The 20622-nt window shown below is 37.6% G+C and overlaps 1 long non-coding RNA gene across 1 annotated transcript; it reads right to left on the reverse strand.

Moving 5' to 3' along the window:
• Positions 1-2121: 2121 nt before the first annotated feature.
• LOC143566556 (uncharacterized) lies at positions 2122-15931 on the reverse strand. The gene is made up of 2 exons (XR_013141254.1): positions 15827-15931; positions 2122-2233 (listed from the first exon to the last, which is right to left on the reverse strand). It is a non-coding gene; the product is annotated as an uncharacterized LOC143566556 (long non-coding RNA).
• Between the last annotated feature and the right edge of the window lie 4691 nt (positions 15932-20622).

Raw genomic sequence — 20622 nt, forward strand, 5'->3', positions numbered from 1 at the left:
GTCCAGGGACTGTTCTTGTCATTTATCAAACTTCTAATTCGTTACTGGTTCTTAACGAACTGGCTTATCCTAGCGAATTGGTTCTTATAACGAATTGAACCCTTTAATGAACTGGACTCCTTAACGAATCAGTCCATAGCGAACCAGTCCATATAACGAATTAGTCCATCTAATTCGTTATCTCTTCTAACGAACTGGCTATAACGAATCCAGGGTGATTCGTCATCCTTTCCCCTTAACAAATTGAACACGAACTGTAGCTAGTTCGTTATGTTCCCATAGACGAATCAGCTAGCGAATCACCCTTAATTCACAAAATTTCCGTTAGCGAACTAGGGTTAGGTCAGAGAATGTCAGAAACATTCTCTGACATTCCCTTCCTCGTACACGCCGCCTTTCCGGCGCCGCCGCCGGAAAACCGCGGATTCGCCGGAAAAACGAGTTTTAACTCGTTTTTCACCGTTTTTCATCCCGTTCGATCCAGATCTGAGTTAGGGTGATCCCTAAGCTCATCTTAGGTTCGGTTTATACCCGATTCCATCTGGATCTCGTGACTTAAACGGTTTAGCGGCGTCGGCTCGTCGTTTCGTGACCATATCTAACGAGTTTAAGTTAATAAAACATCATTCTAGTATTACCTCGGGTCGGTGCTCAGTTTGCTTCTTGGTTTCGGTTTAGAGAAGGGAAGAGTCTAGAGAGAAAGCTTAAGTGTGTGTTTTGGTGGTGTATGGAATATGTGTGAAATGAATGATTAATGGGTTATTAAAGGTTTATATATTTAGGGATCATGGGCTCAAGCCCATGGACTCTCCTTCTTTCTTTCATAACCCAAGTCCATAACCCATACCCATTTACCCAACACTAGCCCAGCTCATATTCTATTTATCTAAACCGATAACGACCCGCTATAAAATAGACGAAATTTATTTAATTTTTATAACCAAAAGTAGGATGTTACATGTCGGTTGCTATTTGAACTTTATAGCAGTATCATTTTGTCCCCATATACGCAAACTAATCATTACCATCATCCCTTTAGGTGGACTACTACACAACAGTGCAAACTATACACCATCGAGTAACGAACATACACATAAACCAGGTGTTAAAGAAAGCATATTAACATGATGAAAAAGAACAGTAAATAGTCAAAGTGCATTGGGTTATGAACGCGTTCGTCCTTATGGTATTCTTAACATATTCAGTTTTGAATCCTATGAGTTGATAATAATTTCAAAACTATATTGTCCGATAAACCGTATACGATATAAACTAATTATGAAGTAAAAAGATGAAATGATTATAAAATGTAAGTAATTATACATCAAACATATACAATACAAATATACAAGCTTGAATTGAGGCAATGATTTGAGTATGAACAAGCCACCATCCCTTATTCAAATCTTCATCACTTGTTTATAAAATAAAGTGAACCATTAATGTTTCTATGTAATATGAATGTGATGCATATATGAAATACTATAGTACTACATATATGAAATACAATAGTACTGCATATATGTAAAACAACATTACCACATATACATAATACAATTAGTACAAACATATAATAGTGTTTTTAAAATATATAGTGGAAATATATATACATGCATATACCTATGCAAATGTCACATTAACATTATTATCAGAACTTTCAAATACAATACATATATGCATTACTAATAAATACATGTCAATAGTAACAAGTGAAAGTGATTTAAAAAGACACAGATGCACTAAAAAATACACTATCATCACACCTTTAAGATACACTACATATATCCACTAACATGACTACTTTTGGCACTATATATAAGCAATATAACTAAACCATGCATTAAAATATGTCATTTATGTAGTACATAAATTGTAATAAATCAGCCTGCACATATGTGCAGCGTATATGTAATACATGAGCATTGTAATAAAATAAGTAATTTTCTTCCTCAAGTTCCTCAAGCATGCATTCCTCATTCACCAATGTCCTTTGTTTTGCTTTTCGTGAACTTTTTGACTTGCTCGTGATATTCGTGTATGTGAAATATATGTAAGGTCATGGATACAAACATATTTAATCACAATACTATATGCGTTAGTTGTAATAAAATATTTAAAGCATACCATTAAAACTGTTATTTTCACTATGGATTTCCGAATCAACCTCGCTTTCATTGTTCAATAACATCCCCTGTTTCACCTTTGCATCTTTTTTGCCATCTTGTTTTCGTGTCTACATTATATATGAAATGTCATAATATAAAACAATATACAACTAATGTAACATAACGTAGTTGTAACAATCATGAACAAAAATTAACATGGCTGTGGGTTATGATTCAAGTACCAACAACTGAAATGTACAAATATAGCAATAGTCATATTTATTCAAGATGTTTTTACTATGAATTATAAGTATCTTAAAGTCTTTGAACAATGATTTTGCAACAATAATCGAGTAAGCATGTGATTACCAAAATGAGTTCTTTTAGACATTTCTTCAAACAGTTGGAGGGCATAACTGTAGGTTCCCAGCCGGATCTACACAGGAGTATCTCGTAACACGAGGGTGCGGAATCCCCTATGTATACGATACGAGTGCTAAGACGATGAACACGTTAATGACAAGCAAACAAACGAGTATAAAAGAGAATACTTGTTATATTGCCAAGGTAATGAACAATAAACCAAACACGTAACACCAGAGTGTCACAAAACCAACCGTCCAACTATTTAAGAATGAGACGAAGTTAGATATTATATAGCTTGAAAACTTCGCCTAACAGACTAGGCGAAGTTGTCCTAACTTCGCTCACCAAACAAGTTCGCTAAAACACTTAAACAAAACCAGTTCAAACAAGAACAATTTAAACGATTACAGACACAAATAAACACGAGATACTGAACTACTGGCATCATGCACCAACAGACTCCCCCTTGGCAGTAGCTTCATATCTCTATCATCTTTCACGTGTCTTGTAACCCAAAAAGCATGCACGTTCAATCTTCAAGCATGAACTCCCTGTTTTACACAAACAGAGACCACCCTCTAGTACTTCCTTGCTTCGTCTTTCCACGCAGGAATATAGAAAATCTTCTTATCATTTAGTACCTGTAAATCAGCTTGAGACAAGTTAACTAAGTGCATTGGATCATACACTCTCAGGATCTCCTATTCATCTTCATCTTCCATCACGGCTTCAGCAGTCTGGCAGTCAACAAACCACCACTTGAGATCCTTCAACACATCCTTGGGCATTAGCTTCATCGGAACTTCTTTCAAACACCGGATTGGCTTATATTTCATCACCATCCAGGGCTTACCATCAGCCCGCATACCACGTTCTTTATCTTCCACTAACTTCCCTTTCTGAGGCTTCAACAACTCAAACTTTTTCTCCTTAATACTTTCCTTCCACACAATCTCCCCTACCCACCTTGCAAAATTATCATCACTTCTGTTTATCAATCTCAACCGGGCTAAATCTTTTACCTCACACTCAGGCAAGGTGTTGAGCGATCTCAATGCTTTATTAAAATACTGAACCCCATCATATCGCTTTATCACAAACAACTTCAACTATTCATCATATAACCAGCAGATAATACCTTTCTTTGCTTCAGCATAACCCTTGATATTGTAATTCTTTTTGAACATTGTGGGTACCACTGGTTTCTTTGTCTTGAAGAACCATTAAGCACAGCCTTCTTTCCATCTTGGCTGATCTTCCCATTCCGAATCACCAGTCACATTTTCATCTTGACCCATCTTCACTTCATCAACACTTGGAATATCATGCTCAACATCATCATCAACTATCCCTCCTTCCTCTAACTCACTTTCAATCTCACTAGCCGTCAACACATCATCAACTAACTCATTCTCATCATTACCCAACTCATCCTCATCGTCTACAACCACCACAGTCTCACCACCTATACTGTCTGATGGACCAGCAGACTCCCCCTGAGATGTGGAAGTCCCAAGATTTTGTTCAGTTCTTGGAAACTCACCACCTGCATCTTTCGATGCATTGGGATCATCGTCTCTGTCTTGTCTCTTCTTTGTCCTCAGCTCATCACCCTTGCAACTCGTCTCCCCCTGAGATGCTAAGAACTGTTTAAGAGCATCAAAGAGTTTACCGTGTTCAATGAGAAGTGATGATTGAATCCGATTCTCAGCCACAAGCCGCTGAATAGCTTGTGTCTGAATGAGATTAATCCGCGACTATTCAGCAGCAACCCGTTCAAGAGCCGCAATTCGCTCAGAGTCAGACAGGGTAGCATCAAAGTCAAACCGCATATGAGATATATCTTGAGCATAAGGCGGTGGAATTCCCAAACTTGCTGGAATGTCAGATGTAGGCTGAATAGTAACCGTGGGTTGTATAGAGACAGGTAACCCAACAGTCGCTACCAGCGTGGATTCAACAAATCTAGCAACCACCTCTGATGGAGTAAGGGTAGGAGGTGGTAAAGAAACAATCTCCGGTGCTGAAAACTGGAACGTAGTTGGAGGGATACCAAATGATGACGATACGGTCACCAAAGGTACACTCGAGGAGACTGGTAAAGGAACTGCTGAAGAAGCAGGTAACATAGATATACCCGATAACGATGGTGGAGCAAAATGAACAACACTTGAACTTTCTCCAGCCCTGGCCCTCTTTGATCTACGAGCAACACGATACAGCTCATCCTCATAATCTGACTCACTATCATCAGAGTCCTTCTTTCGTTTTCCATGAATTCTCTCTTGGGCAACCAGAACACGGTCTGCTTTCACAGCGTCATCGGTGGAAGAATCAGATAAGGTTTCCTCTGAATCCTCCACGGAGGCAATAGATGGTCCCACGGATGGACCAACTGTGGAAGCAGGCACAACAGAAACCTCACCCACCGAGGCTTGAACTTCAGCTTCCGGATCAATTCTTTCCATATCAAAGAAACCTTGCCCTCCAAAGGCAATCTCAAAATCAACTTGTTCTTCAGGAGCTGCAATAGGATCAGCATGAGGTGCTTGTTGTACCACGGGTGGTGGTTGAACCACAGGAGGTGGTTGAGGGATATCAGCCTGTTGCGGTGCTGGATCATTAAATTCATCTTCTGGAGGAGCAACATAATCAGGATTCACTAAATATCCAAACAATGTCGTGCGCCTTAGACGTAGCTCTTCCCTGCTACGTGCACTCGATGATCGACATTGAGCAAAAATTCTCTTAGAAACACTCTCCACATAAGAAATAGGACGTCGTTGTGGCAGATTGGGAGCTACATGATTAAGAATCATCTGTAAGAATCTCGGGTACATCAAAAACCTTTCCCGTGCCACGGCGCGTCGCTGACGATCGATCTCATAGAATATCATCTGACTGAAACGGTAAGGCTTGTTATAAGTCAACGCAGTCGTCTCCGATTGCATCGTCGCACCCATACCATCTGTACCAGCTTTGCGACCGGACATGCACACAATCATCACGTGCATAAAAAACCGCCACTGATCTAACAAAAACCCCTTTCTCCTCTGAGAGTCCCTCAACGGACCCGAATATCCCATGCGAAGAAACGCGCCATTTCTGAACGAAGCCGGAAACTCAGTACGTTCCTCAGTCGTCCCAACCCCGAACTATAATGCTTCCCTGATCTGATCAACCGAGAACTGTACCACTTGGTTATTGACAGTGGCATGCATAACTGGAGGTTCAACACTACAGTCATATTCAACGGTTCTCCAAAAGTCTTCAATATTTGGTAGTGAAATCGGAAGAGTAGTAGTAATGGCATGAAAGATATGTGAGCGAATGAGAAACGTAATGATCTCACGGAAGTCATTAGTTCCACGACCATCCGAATCCACGGTGATATACATGTTGTGTCCTGGGAAAAATTGTCTCTTATCACCTCCACCTTCATCACCACCAGTGCCACCAGCACCAGCCACAGCAGCCATATCTGCAAATCAAATGAGCTAAGTTAGATCTTTGAATCAACAGGTCTTAACTTCGCTGTTTACCCTTAGCGAAGTTAGGATGTAGCGGAGTTGTTAACTTCGCTGGATAAAGAACTTCACTGGCAGTGAACAGTTCTAAACTCAGGGTATACCAAAGTTACGACTCTCGAGCGAAGTTTGCAATCATTTGATAGAAAAGTTTTAGAAGAAAAGTTTTAAATATGAGCGAAGTTATGTTCAACTTTGCTAAGGCCTAACTTCGCCCCTGTCCAACGAAGAAATCTGAGCACTTGTTTTATCAAAAAAAATTCAGTGAGATCTGAAGGTAAACAAAGGTAGGTACATAAGCGACTAAGAAGATGGATAACCAGTTATCATTAAAACAGCCGTCAATCGATCATAGCAGGTGTCTATAGGGTTTGTTAAAAAGACGAGTTCAAAACTATGCATTGTGAACCAGATTAACAAACGTAAAATAAGAATTATGTGAAACAATGATGCGACGAACCTTTAACACTGACGAAAAACATATTATAACGATGTTTTATTCAAGTGAATAAGTTCACCGAGGGTTTAAGTCTAAGAGTTTGGACCAAAAGTTTGACCAAGTTTGACCACCCCTTCACTTTATATAGTTTTTGAAAAATCCCAGGGGCGAAGTTAAAATAACTTCGCCATTTAGGCAACTTCGCCCCATTAGACAACATCGCTTAAAGTCAAGTTAAATAAAATAAAGAATAAACGATTAAAAGCAAGTAACCAATTGTTTATGAAGTCAAACCATGAGACAAAATTCATAACAAAAGTTAAATAAAAAGGATGAGATCAAATTTCAGTCTTGTAGGAACCCAGCGTGCTTGTAGAAAAGATCCGAACAGGCATCATACTGATTAAGAGGCGGTCACACAGATCCATGTTCAGTGGTATTATGACATAGAGAAACAGGTTGTAGGCAGGTATAAAACTTAGTATAGTTTTCATTGCTTCTGTGATACGGATTATGTTCAATTAAGCTCAAAATTTAGATGGACATCACATGAGAGATTGTGATGCCTCCTATCTATTCTCAAGGCGTATTCGGCTTTCCCCAGGTCACCCCGAGTTGACTTCAACCCGCAGTGTCTGATCAATCAATATTCACATGTCGACTTTTCGATTCGTCTTCCCGAACTTTCTTATACTTTGAAGTATGCTTTCTTGCCTCTTTCTTGATATTTGTAAACAGATAATCTTCATAAGGCTTAAGTATAATAACAAAAAAATTTATTTTTATTTTTTATTTATTTATTTATTTTTTTTAACAATAATACAACTGCAGGTCTCGAATCTGGATCACTGCAGAAACATAACACTATTCTTCGCGAGAATCAGAACACTCACGGGCTCGTGTATGACTGGGTAATCACTTTTCTGCCTATCATTCGGAGATATGTATGTGGAGACATGCACAGCTCAAAATGACTCTCCACTGTAAATCAAGAAGATTTAGTTTGTATCACTTCTACTTTTACGCACCATAGAAAGCTAGCATAACATACAATGACTGTTCTAGAGTCTTTTAGGCCTAATTACTTCACCGGTTAAGCACACAAAATCAGTTTATCTATCACTTTCCAAGGTTGGATCAATTTTCATTTTAACACCAATATTGAAACTTCTTGCGAAGTTATAGACTGAAAAATTATATCATTTCCCTAAAAAAATTTTAAATCCAGACGCCCCGATCAAGTCAAAGTCTTTAGGTAAATGGCTATCCTGAAGATCCAGTGGATCAGCCGGACCAACCACATACGAATATGTGTCCCTCTGACTAAGTATGAACGATTAATTTTAAGCGAAAGAATAAAAACCCATCATAAACTGCCCCGGTCACTTTCAGTCATCTGGCTAATGGCTATCCTTATAGTCTACACGTAGATGTAAGGACCAAACATATTCATGGAATATGTCCTTCAAACTTAAGCAACCGACATAATTTTAAGCGATAGTGATGTTTTTTTTAAGAAAATAAGGAAAACAAGGTTACTCGGGATTAATCATCCCATTAAGCTCAACAAGGTTTTGAAAACGGGATCGGTTAAACGCTTTTGTAAAAAGATCGGCAAAATTATCCAGTCAATCAACCTTTTCAAGCATAAATAATTTCTTCTCAGCACAATCCCGTATGAAATGATGACGAATGTCAATATGTTTAGTTTTACTATGTTTAACGGGATTGTTAGTTACTGAGATAGCAGCAGTGCTATCAATGCAAATAGGAGTTTGAGTGAAATTCAGACCATAATCACACATTTGTTGTTGTATCCATAAAACATGGGAGCAGCAGTTTGAAGCTGCCATGTATTCTGCTTCGCAGTTGGATATGGCTACAGAGGTCTACTTCTTGCACTGCCACGAAACCAATCTTCCTCCGAGAAATTGACATTCACCGGTTGTCGATTTCTTATTCTGATTGCATCCTCCATAGTCAGAGTCGGTGTATGCTACCAGATCCAGTTCTCCACCTTTCGAGTACCAGAGTCCCAACTTAGGCTTTCCTTTAAGGTACCGCAAGATCCTCTTCACTCCCTTCATGTGCGATTCCTTCGGGTTGGCCTGAAAACGAGCACAAAGACAAACTGCAAACATAATGTCAGGTCTAGAAGCAGTTAGATACATTAATGAACCTATGATTGCCCGATACTGAGTGGAATCCACATCTTCATCACTGTCGGAATCAGCACCCAGTTTGTGGTTGACGCAGATTGGAGTGTCAAACGGGGTACTATCGTCCATCTTAAAGCGCTTAAGTACATCGTGAACATACTTAGTTTGATGAATGAACATGCCATCCTTATTTTGATCTACCTGTAATCCCAAAAAGAAAGTTAGTTCGCCCATGGCACTCATCTCAAACCTTTTCTTCACGACTGCTTCAAACTCCTGACACATAGAAACTCGTGAGGCAGCAAAGATAATGTCGTCCACATAGACCTGGACGAGAACAAAATCACCCCCTTTTCTTTTTACAAATAAAGTCCTGTTGATCTTCCCTCTCTCAAACCCATTCTCTAGCAAGTAATCTGACAGAGTTGCATACCAGGCACGTGGTGCCTGATGTAGACCATATAATGCTTTGCTGAGTTTGTACACATGGTCAGGAAAATCTAGGTCAGGGAAACCCGGAGGTTGTTCCACGTGTACCACTTCATCGACTTTTCCATTAAGAAACGCACTTTTAACATCCAGCTGAAATACTTTCATCTCTTTGTGTACAGCAAATGCCAAGAATAGTCGAATGGCCTCCAATCTTGCCACAGGAGCAAACACTTCATTGTAATCGATTCCTTCCTGTTGATTAAACCCTTTGACTACCAATCTTTCCTTGTTGCGAATGATTACTCCCTTCTCATCTCTCTTACACTTGAATACCCACTTTGTACCGATAGCGTTCACATCTTGTGGTTTTTCAACTAACTGCCATACTTCCATCTTTTCAAACTGTGCCAGTTCTTCCTGCATGGCTTCAACCCACGAGCTATCCTTCAGTGCCATTTGATAATTCTTTGGTTCCATCTGACTGATGAAGCAGGCATACAAGCATTCATTTATAATACCAGTGTCTTTAATGCTTGCATACACACATGTGTTTTCATCCAAACTTCTTCTAGTACATACACTATCAGAAGGATTACCAATCACATTTTCGAAAGGATGATTTTTGTGAATTTTGGTAGTTTGTACCGGACCAACTTCCAGATCATTCTCAAGATTTGAAGAGAGTTCATCAGAGTGATGCTGAGTGTGAAATGGATTGTAGAATTCATCTTCATTCGAGACAGCTGGAGTTTCAACCACACTTGACGAGGTTGGTTGATTTTCATTATATTGGGGATGTTGTACAATGGCCTCCTCTTCGTCAAACAACATCTGAGTGGCCATCTTCTCATCTATGTCTGCAAAATCCAAGTAAGGCACATTAAAAGATTTGAATAACTTATCACAGTCGAAAGCCTCCGCTGGTCCCATGCTAGGCCTTGGTGATTTGTAACTAGTAATGTCAGTGTTACAGACCACCTCAACCTTGCTCTTTGATAAATTAAAGACTCTTCTGTTGGGTGTCCCAACTACATAGCCAACTAAGATACCTTCGTCGGCTTTCTCACCAAATTTAGAGTTAGTCTTTAATATCGAACACGGGGACCTGAAGGGTTCAAGACCTTTCATATTTGGCTTTCTACCATGCATAAGTTCATAACATGTTTATTTAATCTTTTAACGGTTAGAACACGATTAAGGATATAACAGGCCGTGGCAACAGCCTCGGCCCAAAACACCACGGGAAGTTTGGCGTCTGCCAGCATAGTCCTGGCGCCTTCTATTAGAGTTCTGTTCTTCCTTTCAGCTACTCCATTTTGTTGCGGAGTATATGGTGCACTATACTGATGTTTAATCCCTTTCTGCAAACAAAACATCTCCATCTGATAGTTCTTGAACTCCGTGCCATTATTACTTCTGATGTACTTAACCTTTCTCCCAACAATATTTTCCACCTTGGTAATCAAGTTGATTACCAATTGAACTGTTTCATCTTTTGCCTTCAGAAAATAAACCCAGGAGTACCGCGAGTAATCATCAGTCACCACCAAACAGTACGACGTTCCTCCTAGACTTTTAACATTCATGGGACCAAAGAGATCCATGTGAAGCAAATCCAAAGTACTGAAAAATTGAGTTAACCTTCTTGGAATGATGTGGCTTCTTGTGCTGTTTTCCTTTCTTGCAGGATAAACATTGGTCTTCAAAGTTGAAGTTCTTTAGAGGAACCCCAAGTACCAGCCCATTCTTGACAATGTAGTTCATCTTACAAAGATGAATATGACCCATTCTTCGATGCCACAACTCTGACTCAGATTCTGTTGCTTTTGACAGAAGACATGACTCTTCTGTCGCCATCTCGGTTGATCGCATGTCCATTACATATGTGTTCTTTTCTCTTGGAGCCTTCATCACAATCCTGGTTTCAGGTATCTTGAAACCAGGATAAAGCACGAGTGCCTCATCTTTAGTAAAATGAACGTTGTATTCTTTTTCACATATCTGAGAGACACTCAAAAGGTTGTGCTTTAACTCTTCCACAAAATTAACTTTTTCCAACTTTATTCTCCCATTTGTCACAGTACCAATACCAGTAATTCTTCCTCCACTTTCTCCTGTAAAACTAACCCTTCCTCATTTAACAGTCTTCCAATCACGTAACAATTTCTTGTTACCAGTCATGTGCTGGGAACAACCACTGCCAACAACCCACATATTGTTTACAGCCCTGCTCGACTGTTCCTGCACAATTAAAGAAATAGATTAAAATCTAGGGACCCAAGACCAGAACCTGTTATCCGATCCAGTACCTTGGTTACCCAATGTTCTTTTGAGGAGAGTTTCTATAAGATCTGAAAGGAAAATTTCTAGATGGCTACCTATGAGGCCATCCAAATCTTCTTGAATTTCTAGCATTTAAGGAATAATAATTGTTGGCTCGATGGTTCACTGGGAAAAAACGAGACTGGTTTCTTTGAAATCTTGGGTTAGTCCAATGATCGAAATTTGATGTGTTAGCATTCTTACCAGCATCATATTTAGTATTCGTTTTATTCTCAGTTTCAGTTGGCCTCACATTTCTAGATTTCCTCTGTTTCAGAGGACAGTCATTGACAAAGTGTCCTATGATGTTGCATCTAAAACAACTTATGTTCGAACTATTTGTGTTCTTTAAAACATTTGTCTCAAAAGTTGTTATAGATGATGAGGTTGTGTTACTATCAGTTTGCCTCACATACGGTGGAACAAACGGATTTAGGGAAGATTTCTTTTCATCAAACTTATAGTCCTCCCCTTGTTTTAGTAACACGACCTCTTATTTTATTTCACCTGGTTCAGACGATTTGTCCGAATTTGATGAGACAGAACTTGTGACATTAGAACTTGTCTGACTCACCTCACTCTCATTAACATTAGTATCTTTGGTAGAGACTTTGATTGGAACTGTCTGACTAGTTTCAACACTAATGGATTGCTGATTACTAGGATTATAAGTATAGTTATTATTATATGGTGGTGGAACTTCTGTGAATCCATTTCCCCCTTTGTTAACTGGGGAACGTTGAACACTTTGAATATGGTCTAGCATCGCAGAAGAATTTCTAAATTGTTCAATTTTTCTGTTCAGTTCCACCACTTTTACCTGGTAATCAGCTATCTGTTTATCCTTTTCAGCTATTAGTTTGGTATTTTTTTCTAACACTTCATAGCTAAGATCAATTACTTGTATTTTTTCAGCTAGGGTGACTTTAAGACTTCTGATGTCTTTTTCACTAGCTTTTATTTTTACCGAGTAGCTATTTTCTTTAGTTTTAGAATAGTGATGTTCTTCTTTTATTTTTTTTAATTCAATGTCCAAACTAACAGACTGATCAGTTAATGCTTTCAATTGATCAGACAGTTTTTCACATTGTTCACAATGAGATTCAGAACATATCTCTGAGAGCTGATCGTTCACTTCTGCCATGTATGCTTGATCCACCACCGTCTCTTTGTCGCATCTTCCAGTTTCGATATTCACCAGATTTGCCTGTTCGATCACCTCCTCCACTTATATATTCCAGTTATACCCACCATTTTGCTGAGATACCATAGCCTTGACTTCATTTCCACTTCCATTCTGTTGAGTAGGTCTGTTCTGACTTCGTTCAACTCTCTCATTTGTACACTCTTTAGCAAAGTGACCATTTTGTTGACAGTTATAACAACGAACCGTCGACTTGTCAAACCCCGGTCTTTCACCAACAAACTTTCTACCAGTTTTCTTCATAAACCTCTTCACCCTTCTCACTATCATTGCCATCTGTCACTGTAGATCTATTTCTTCCATGTCATCAGCGTCTATCTGATCATAGTCCTCATCTAAGATTGCAGGGTCAACATTTTTTCCTTTGACGTAGTTCTCATAAGAGGCAATGAATGAAGCATATAGAGCAAACTGTTGTTCAGCTGATTTCACGCTCATAGGCATCTGTGAGTAATTCATGCTAGAAGCACTGGCTGAGAAATTACCAGCTGAGGATTGAGACTTTAAAGAACTACTTCCACCTGCTACAAAACATACGTCACCATCCATATTGAGTACCACATGACCATCTTGAGCGGAGTTTGGTTCTCCCCTCGAGTAGTAGGCAGTCGATTCTGTTTTCGAACTTGAGTTTGGAGAGCCTTTAGCACCATATATTCTCGGATCCTGAACCTGATCAGTAGGCGTCTCCTTTCGAGCCATATTAAGTTCAAAATTACGTAACTTATTAACCACCTTCTCCAAATCAAAGTTCTCAAAATCTTTATCTTCTCTCATCAGACTATGTACATCTCCCATTTTGGTGGGAGAGCATCAAGAAGCTTTTCCACTATATCCTCCTTCTTGTATTCAATGGAGTAATTATTCAACTCGGTCATCAAGTGATTCATTTTTCAGATACTTGAAAACTGAGAATTGAGGTTTTAGCAGCTTCGTCTTAAAGGTATGAATCCCAACATTTCCTTCATAGCGATTCTCAAGTGCTTCCAACAATTCTCGAGCAGTTTTGTACTTCTTGAAAGTATGGAGAATCTCTTGAGGAAGTGTCATTGTTATGGCTGCATGTACTTTACTTTCTGCTTCATACATTTTCTTTTCATCATCCTCCATCTTACTGTATTTCTTAATTTGTTCACGACCTTCGAACTCAGTAGTTGGTGGAATGTACCCATCTGGAATGCAGACCCACATCTTTGCATCTTGATACTTCACATACTGTTCAAATCTATCTTTCCATGCAACGAAATCAGTACCTTTAAGCAGTTTTGGATGTTTAGTTGCTAAACCAGCTTCAACCTCCATCATTACTAGTTCTGTGATGTTTATCGAAGTCATACTTGAACTAGACGAGACTTAGAACTCAACAACAAAATTCTGTGAACAGTGAGCAGCGAAGTTAATACAACTTCGCTAGCTTGCAACTTCGCTGGTTAATAGCCTACAATATAACTTTGCAGGTTACTAACTTCGCCTGGTCAAAAACTTTGCCTAAGCCCTATATGTTCGCTAAAACCCTAGCTTGGGTGTCGACAACTTCGCTAGAGGAACAACGATGTTTTGCAGGTTTGAAACAGCTGATTTTGAAGGTTTTGAGAGTGATGGGAAGGTGTATTTGATGAGTATTGTAGAGAAACTGACAAAGAAGCGATATTTCAACGTAACAGTTCCGTGAATAGTCGAACGGAGCAATTTTAACACTCGTGTGATAATCCCGAACCATACAATCACGAGCAAAATGCTCTGATACCAATTGTAGGTTCCCATCCGGATCAACACAGGAGTATCTCGTAACACAAGGGTGCGGAATCCACTACGTATACGATACGAGTGCTAAGACGATGAACACGTTAATGACAAGCAAACACACGAGTATATAAGAGAATACTTGTTATATTGCCAAGGTAATGAACAATAAACCAAACACGTAACACCAGAGTGTCACAAAACCAGCCGTTCAACTATTTAAGAATGAGCCAAAGTTAGATATTATATAGCTTGACAACTTCGCCTAACAGACTAGGCGAAGTTGTCCTAACTTCGCTCACCAAACAAGTTCGCTAAAACACTTAAACAAAACCAGTTCAAACAAGAACAATTTAAACGATTACAGACACAAATAAACACGAGATACTGAACTATTGGCATCATGCACCAACAATAACGAATCAAATGCTAACTAAAGCCTATATTGATCAATTAAGCACCGAAGCTGAACAATCAACTTTGCAATATAACTAAAACAAGTTCATTTACGCGTATGCATTATAACTAAACATATAAAGTTACATTAACATTACCATGATTAACACTACATATATGCAATATAACTAAAAATATGCAGTATTGCATATCTGCAATATAACAACGCTACATAAACATGTATTATGACATCACTGCATATATTTGATCCTTCGAAAATCATGTCAATTACAAGAACAGATTATCCTTCATATATTTTATTTTGTACAAATTAATGTTAATCGGCATTGTATTCTTGTTCGATTAGACAAAAACATAGCCTATCGTGCTAGCCTCTGTTTTGGTCGATTATGTACTCCTAATCGATGAGATATGCTCCATAACATAAACAATTATATGTTCGACAAACCTAAAATGGAAATATATATTTGAACATGTGATTCGTGTATTATGTATGCGAGATGTTTAACATGACATTCAAAATGCGATCTGATATCAATATACTATTATTCAATTAAAAACAAACAAGCATTACATACCTGCAATAAACACAAAACATGTTTTTGCATCAAGATAATCAGATTATAATGTAATATACATATGCATTGTATACGGATATGCTCGTATAAGGTAACATTGTTGTGTTTTGACAAACATGTCTAAAAAATATTCAATCAAACACATGAATCATGCACTACGTATATGCATTCTAATAAATATTAACTTAAATCAATACATTATTGTTCGATTTAAAAAAACACACAAAAATAGAGCATATTGCATATCTGTAAACGGAGCATATTGCATATGTGAACTGATATAAATGCAATGTTCGATTTACAAAGAAAACACACAATAACACTGTATATTGAGCCGATTATGTATAATACACCTATGATTCGTGTACTACATATGTGCAATCAAACATATACGAGATGGCATCGTAATATTGCTACTCAAATTACAAATATAAAACACAAAATATATATAATCGGCTACTATTTTGGCCGATTCATTGTAATACAAACGATAATAAAATGAAATGCGTGCTAATAACTTCTACAAACGATTACCTGATGGTGTTCTTTAGTGTAATTGACCGATTTTGCAATAAATCAGACGATTGTAGCAGGAAGATAGTATGAAACCCTAGGTTAGGTTGGGGGCGACAGTGTACAAGAGAGAAATATGGTGAGCCAGAATGTGTACATATATTTTGTATTCCTAATTTACCCTTTTCTTTAAAACCCATGTCTTTCTTCTTTTATTTTTCCTTTCTTTATTTTTACCCATTGATTAAGTAAAATCAATAGTTATGAAGGAGTTCTCTAGTTCTCTCATTTGTAGGAGTTCTCTCTAGATCTCACCCCTATATATGAATCAAATATTATATGTTTTATATTAACTAAACACATACATATTGGTAATAATCAAAATCTCAAAGTTTTGATCTTATTAAAACTATTCATAATACATTTTATCAAGGAAAGATCACAAACGTATTCTATCTTGATTTTGACCTAAAGAAATCTATAAAACAAGCTTGAATTTTTTAAATAAAAGAAAATAGTTGTTCAACTTTTTATCTTTTTAATTACCATTATTTTTCACCAATCACAACGGTAAATGTGTCCCTGCTCACTGTAAGGCCTCCTTACCGGTGCCCTACATTGGACGTTGGATTTACTCATAAACGCAGTTCTAAATATCAGAGTTAATTAAAACATTCACGGAACATTAAAACATTCATAAAACATTACATATAAATCCATAACTTGTCTTAAAATAAACATTCTTGTCTTTCAAAATATCATAACATTAAACATAAACGTCTTAAGTCTTCAGATGCCAGACTCTTATTCTTCTGCCATGTGCCCTCGCTCAAGCCAGCTGTCTCATTCTACTCACCTGCGTGCGTACTAAAGGTCAGCTACGCTGAGTGAGTTCTAGTTAATCAGGTAATATACAATACTTTCACCTACTTATACATACGCATCCGAAGATACATATTATATTCTTAACCTGTACATCTTTCTTTCGCACATATATAAATATATACATTCTTTCTTTCATTCTTCCTTTTATTCTTTCTTTACATACTTTGCATCTATCAATACTTTACATACTTATACGTTTTAAAGAGCATTACGCCCTACTACCTCGAGTATTATTAGGGTTCGGTCCCTTTTTCTGCCTTGAGTATTATTAGGGCTCAGTCCCTTTCTGTCTTGAGTATTATTAGGGCTCAGTCCCTTTCTGCCTTGAGTATTATTAGGGCTCAGTCCCTTTCTTCTATACCCGGCTATCTCTTACATTTGTTCATAACATACGTACATATCATTCATACATTATACACAACATTGTATCCATAATCATAACTTGCCAATATGTGCAATATCCAAAGATCGTTCACGCACCGACAAGCAATCATTCACATCTTTCACATAATACATATATGGCATACACTTATCTCTTAGGATAAGGGTATTAACTAATCACATCGAGTATGCACACAGCCCCAAAAACATAACACGGATATGGGGCTAGAAACTCACCTGAATGCGGTTACGTTCACCGTTAATAGTTATCCCTTTCTTGAGTTGTGCACGGCTAACTGTATAATGATTACATGTATTAATTGACTATTACTACTCATATCGTATTTTTATCTTTATATAACCCACAACGAACGGGGGTCCGGGGGCAGCGCCCCTGGCAGCGGGGTTCTAGGGGCGGCAACCCCTAGCGGGGTCCAAGGGGCAGAGCCCCTGGCTGGGGTCGAGCCACGTCGCTAAGATAAGCCCTTGAAAAATTTTATTTCTATTAACTGTCGTAACACATTTTCCATTAGAATTTTAATTCATTAATTAATTTGCTAACTTAAAAAGTTCAAGGGCTTCTTTGTAATTAATTTATTCTTTTTCTAGGTTCAGGGACCATTCTGTCCATTTGTTAAACTTCTAATTCGTTACATTGCTCTTAACGAATTGGCTTATCTTAGCGAACTGGTCCTTGTAGCAAATTGAACCCTATAACGAATCGGTTATTAAACGAACTGGACCTTATAACGAACTGGTCCTTTGACGAATCCGTTCATGTAGCGAATCAGTCCATGTAACGAATTGGACCTTCCAGTTCGTTATCTCCTTTAACGAACGACTATAACGAATCAAGGGTGATTCGTTATATTTTCCCTTAACGAATTGAACGCGAACTGAAGCTAGTTCGTTATGCCCCCATAGACGAATCAGCTAGCGAATCACCTTTTAATTCGTTAAGTTCCCATTAGCGAACTAGGGTTAGGTCAGAGAATGTCAGAAACATTCTCTGACATTCCCTTCCTCGTATTACCTTTTCCGGCGCCGCCTTTCCGGCGCCGTCGCCGGAAAACCGTGGATTCGCCGGAAAAACAGTGTTTAACTCGTTTTTCACCGTTTTTCATCCTGTCGATCCAGATCTGAGCTAGGGTGATCCCTAAGCTCATCTTAAGTTCGGTTTATACCCGATTCCATCCGGATCTCATGACTTAAATGGTTTAGCGGTGTCGGCTCGTCGTTTCGCGATTATATCTAACGGGTTTAAGCTCATACAACATCATACTGTTATTACCTCGGGTCGGGATCGATTCCTCTTTCTTGGTTCGGCTAGATAAGGAGAGAACTAGAGAGAGATCTTAAGTGTGTGTTTTGGTGGTGTATGGAGTATGTGTGAAATGAATGATTAAATGGGTATTATGACTTATATAATTATGGATCATGGGCTTAAGTCCATGGTCTTTCCTTCTTTCTTTTATTACCCAAGTCCATAACCCATATCCATTTACCCCAACACTAGCCCGACTCATAATACCTCGTATTTTCATTTATTAACCGAAACTAGAAAAAAAGGATGTTACACTCACTGATGATTAGATTCTCGATTAAATTACTCGGGTGTCATAGAGAAATCTCTTGCACTGCATTTGTAAGTTTCATTTTACGGATTTGTTGGGGGCTTGGGTGCAACATTATGGACTTGGAGGATGAATCTGCTACATCAAAATGATCGAATATGCTATGCCAGTTCAAATACGTTGTAACAAATGATCAAATCTGTTGCGTCAAAAGATACATGCCGACTATTTGTACAGTAGTAAAAAATGAAAAAAAAAAATCAAGCATAACCACACTTTAACTTGTTGGTTTTCTAGTCGAATATTTCAATACAAATTAAAAGGAACATTTCTTATTCATCAACTACAATAATTTATTCTATAAATTTTATATAAAAGTTATGTTACAAAATATCCGTAAAAGATATATAAACAAGTTACTTGTAATACCATTTGTGTTTTTTTAAATATACAATTTTAATCATATCACATGTATGTAATAAATGGTTTCAGAATTTGAGGTTTACTTTAAATGAGCCACAAACCGAACCTACCTTGGTTGAGGCTCGGCTAGTTTAAAACCGAGCTGAGTTTTTGTCAAGCGAGTTGTTGGCTATCTAAACAACCCTATTTTAGATAGTGTGTGAATTAAAGGTTTAAAAAAATAAAAAGAAAAGACTATTAAATGCATTTAGTCCCTTAACATAAGATAATAACAAATTAGAATATAGCCAACACAAATATGTTTCGAGCATGATGATACTTTTCGGCTGACAAAATTAATAAACCAAAATATTTTTCCTTTTTTGGAATATGCTCATAATGAATAATTTCATAAGAAAATATTTCACAAAATAAAAAATAATCAAATATGATTTATAAGTAAATATTTAGCAGTTTATGAACTTTATGGTTTAAAGTTTAAACTTTTGTTATGTTGTGTAACACCCCAACCCGAAACACGCTGGCGTGTCACCATTACAGATATCATAAACCAAACACGATCCATTTAACAGAAAGAAATAGAATCCAAGGACAGCCAACGAGTTAAAAACAACCAAAAGAAATTCTTAAGTCAAATTTTATTAAATCTTGAAATAACGAAATAAATAAAAGTCTTTATTCCCGAACTTCATTTTACTCTCATCACTGATTTGCTTAATTCCCTGGATTACCTGTGAACAAATAAGAAAACACAGACAAAGAAAACACGGCTGAGCCAAAAATTGCCCAGTAACGAAAAGAAAAATAGTAATGACGATATGACATTAAACATAAGCAAAATAGTAGCAAAATCTATCATAACCAAAATAGGTGTGATACCAAAATTTGATGCTTTCAGAACATATGAAAATATTATACTAGAACAATAACCGATACTAAACGTATTACTAAACATATAACGGTGACTAACTTACACGACAAGTGGTTACTAAATAAGTCTTGTAATTAAAGAAGTACCCAGAGCCAGAACATATAACATATAACTTGTAACATATAACGTATGGCGTGTAACATATAACTGAACTAGGATCGATCCATACGCCCCTAAACGGCCAAAGTACTACCAAAGTACTAGTTAGAGACGCCGTGAACTTTTAAAACACACTGTCACGAAAAGTGTTGTGCTCGGGTAACAGAGTACTAAACCTGAAAGGCAGTATAACTACCTGACATATAACATATTAACAGAAATTCGTATTATTATTCATAGGAACATGCAATAATGAACTAGTAACCAAAACGGATAGTTAAACAAAACTATATAAAAGTTGACAACGCATAAAATGTCCAAAGACCAAACGGATTATATCGATAGAGACAACTTGGTGATACTAAAATATGAAATACCGAAAGTCCGTACTACAAATTAACGGATTGGAATTTATACTATAAGTAAACGAAAACGGAAACCGTACTACAAAGTAACGGAATATAATTAATACTAAGAGTAACAAAAACAGAAACCGTACCTTAATTTAGTCAAAAGCAAAAACA

The sequence above is a fragment of the Bidens hawaiensis genome, unplaced genomic scaffold (assembly GCF_021521415.1).
Source record: "Bidens hawaiensis isolate Kalapana, Puna unplaced genomic scaffold, B.hawaiensis_p1.1 tig00022910_1, whole genome shotgun sequence".
Taxonomy (NCBI): domain Eukaryota; kingdom Viridiplantae; phylum Streptophyta; class Magnoliopsida; order Asterales; family Asteraceae; genus Bidens; species Bidens hawaiensis.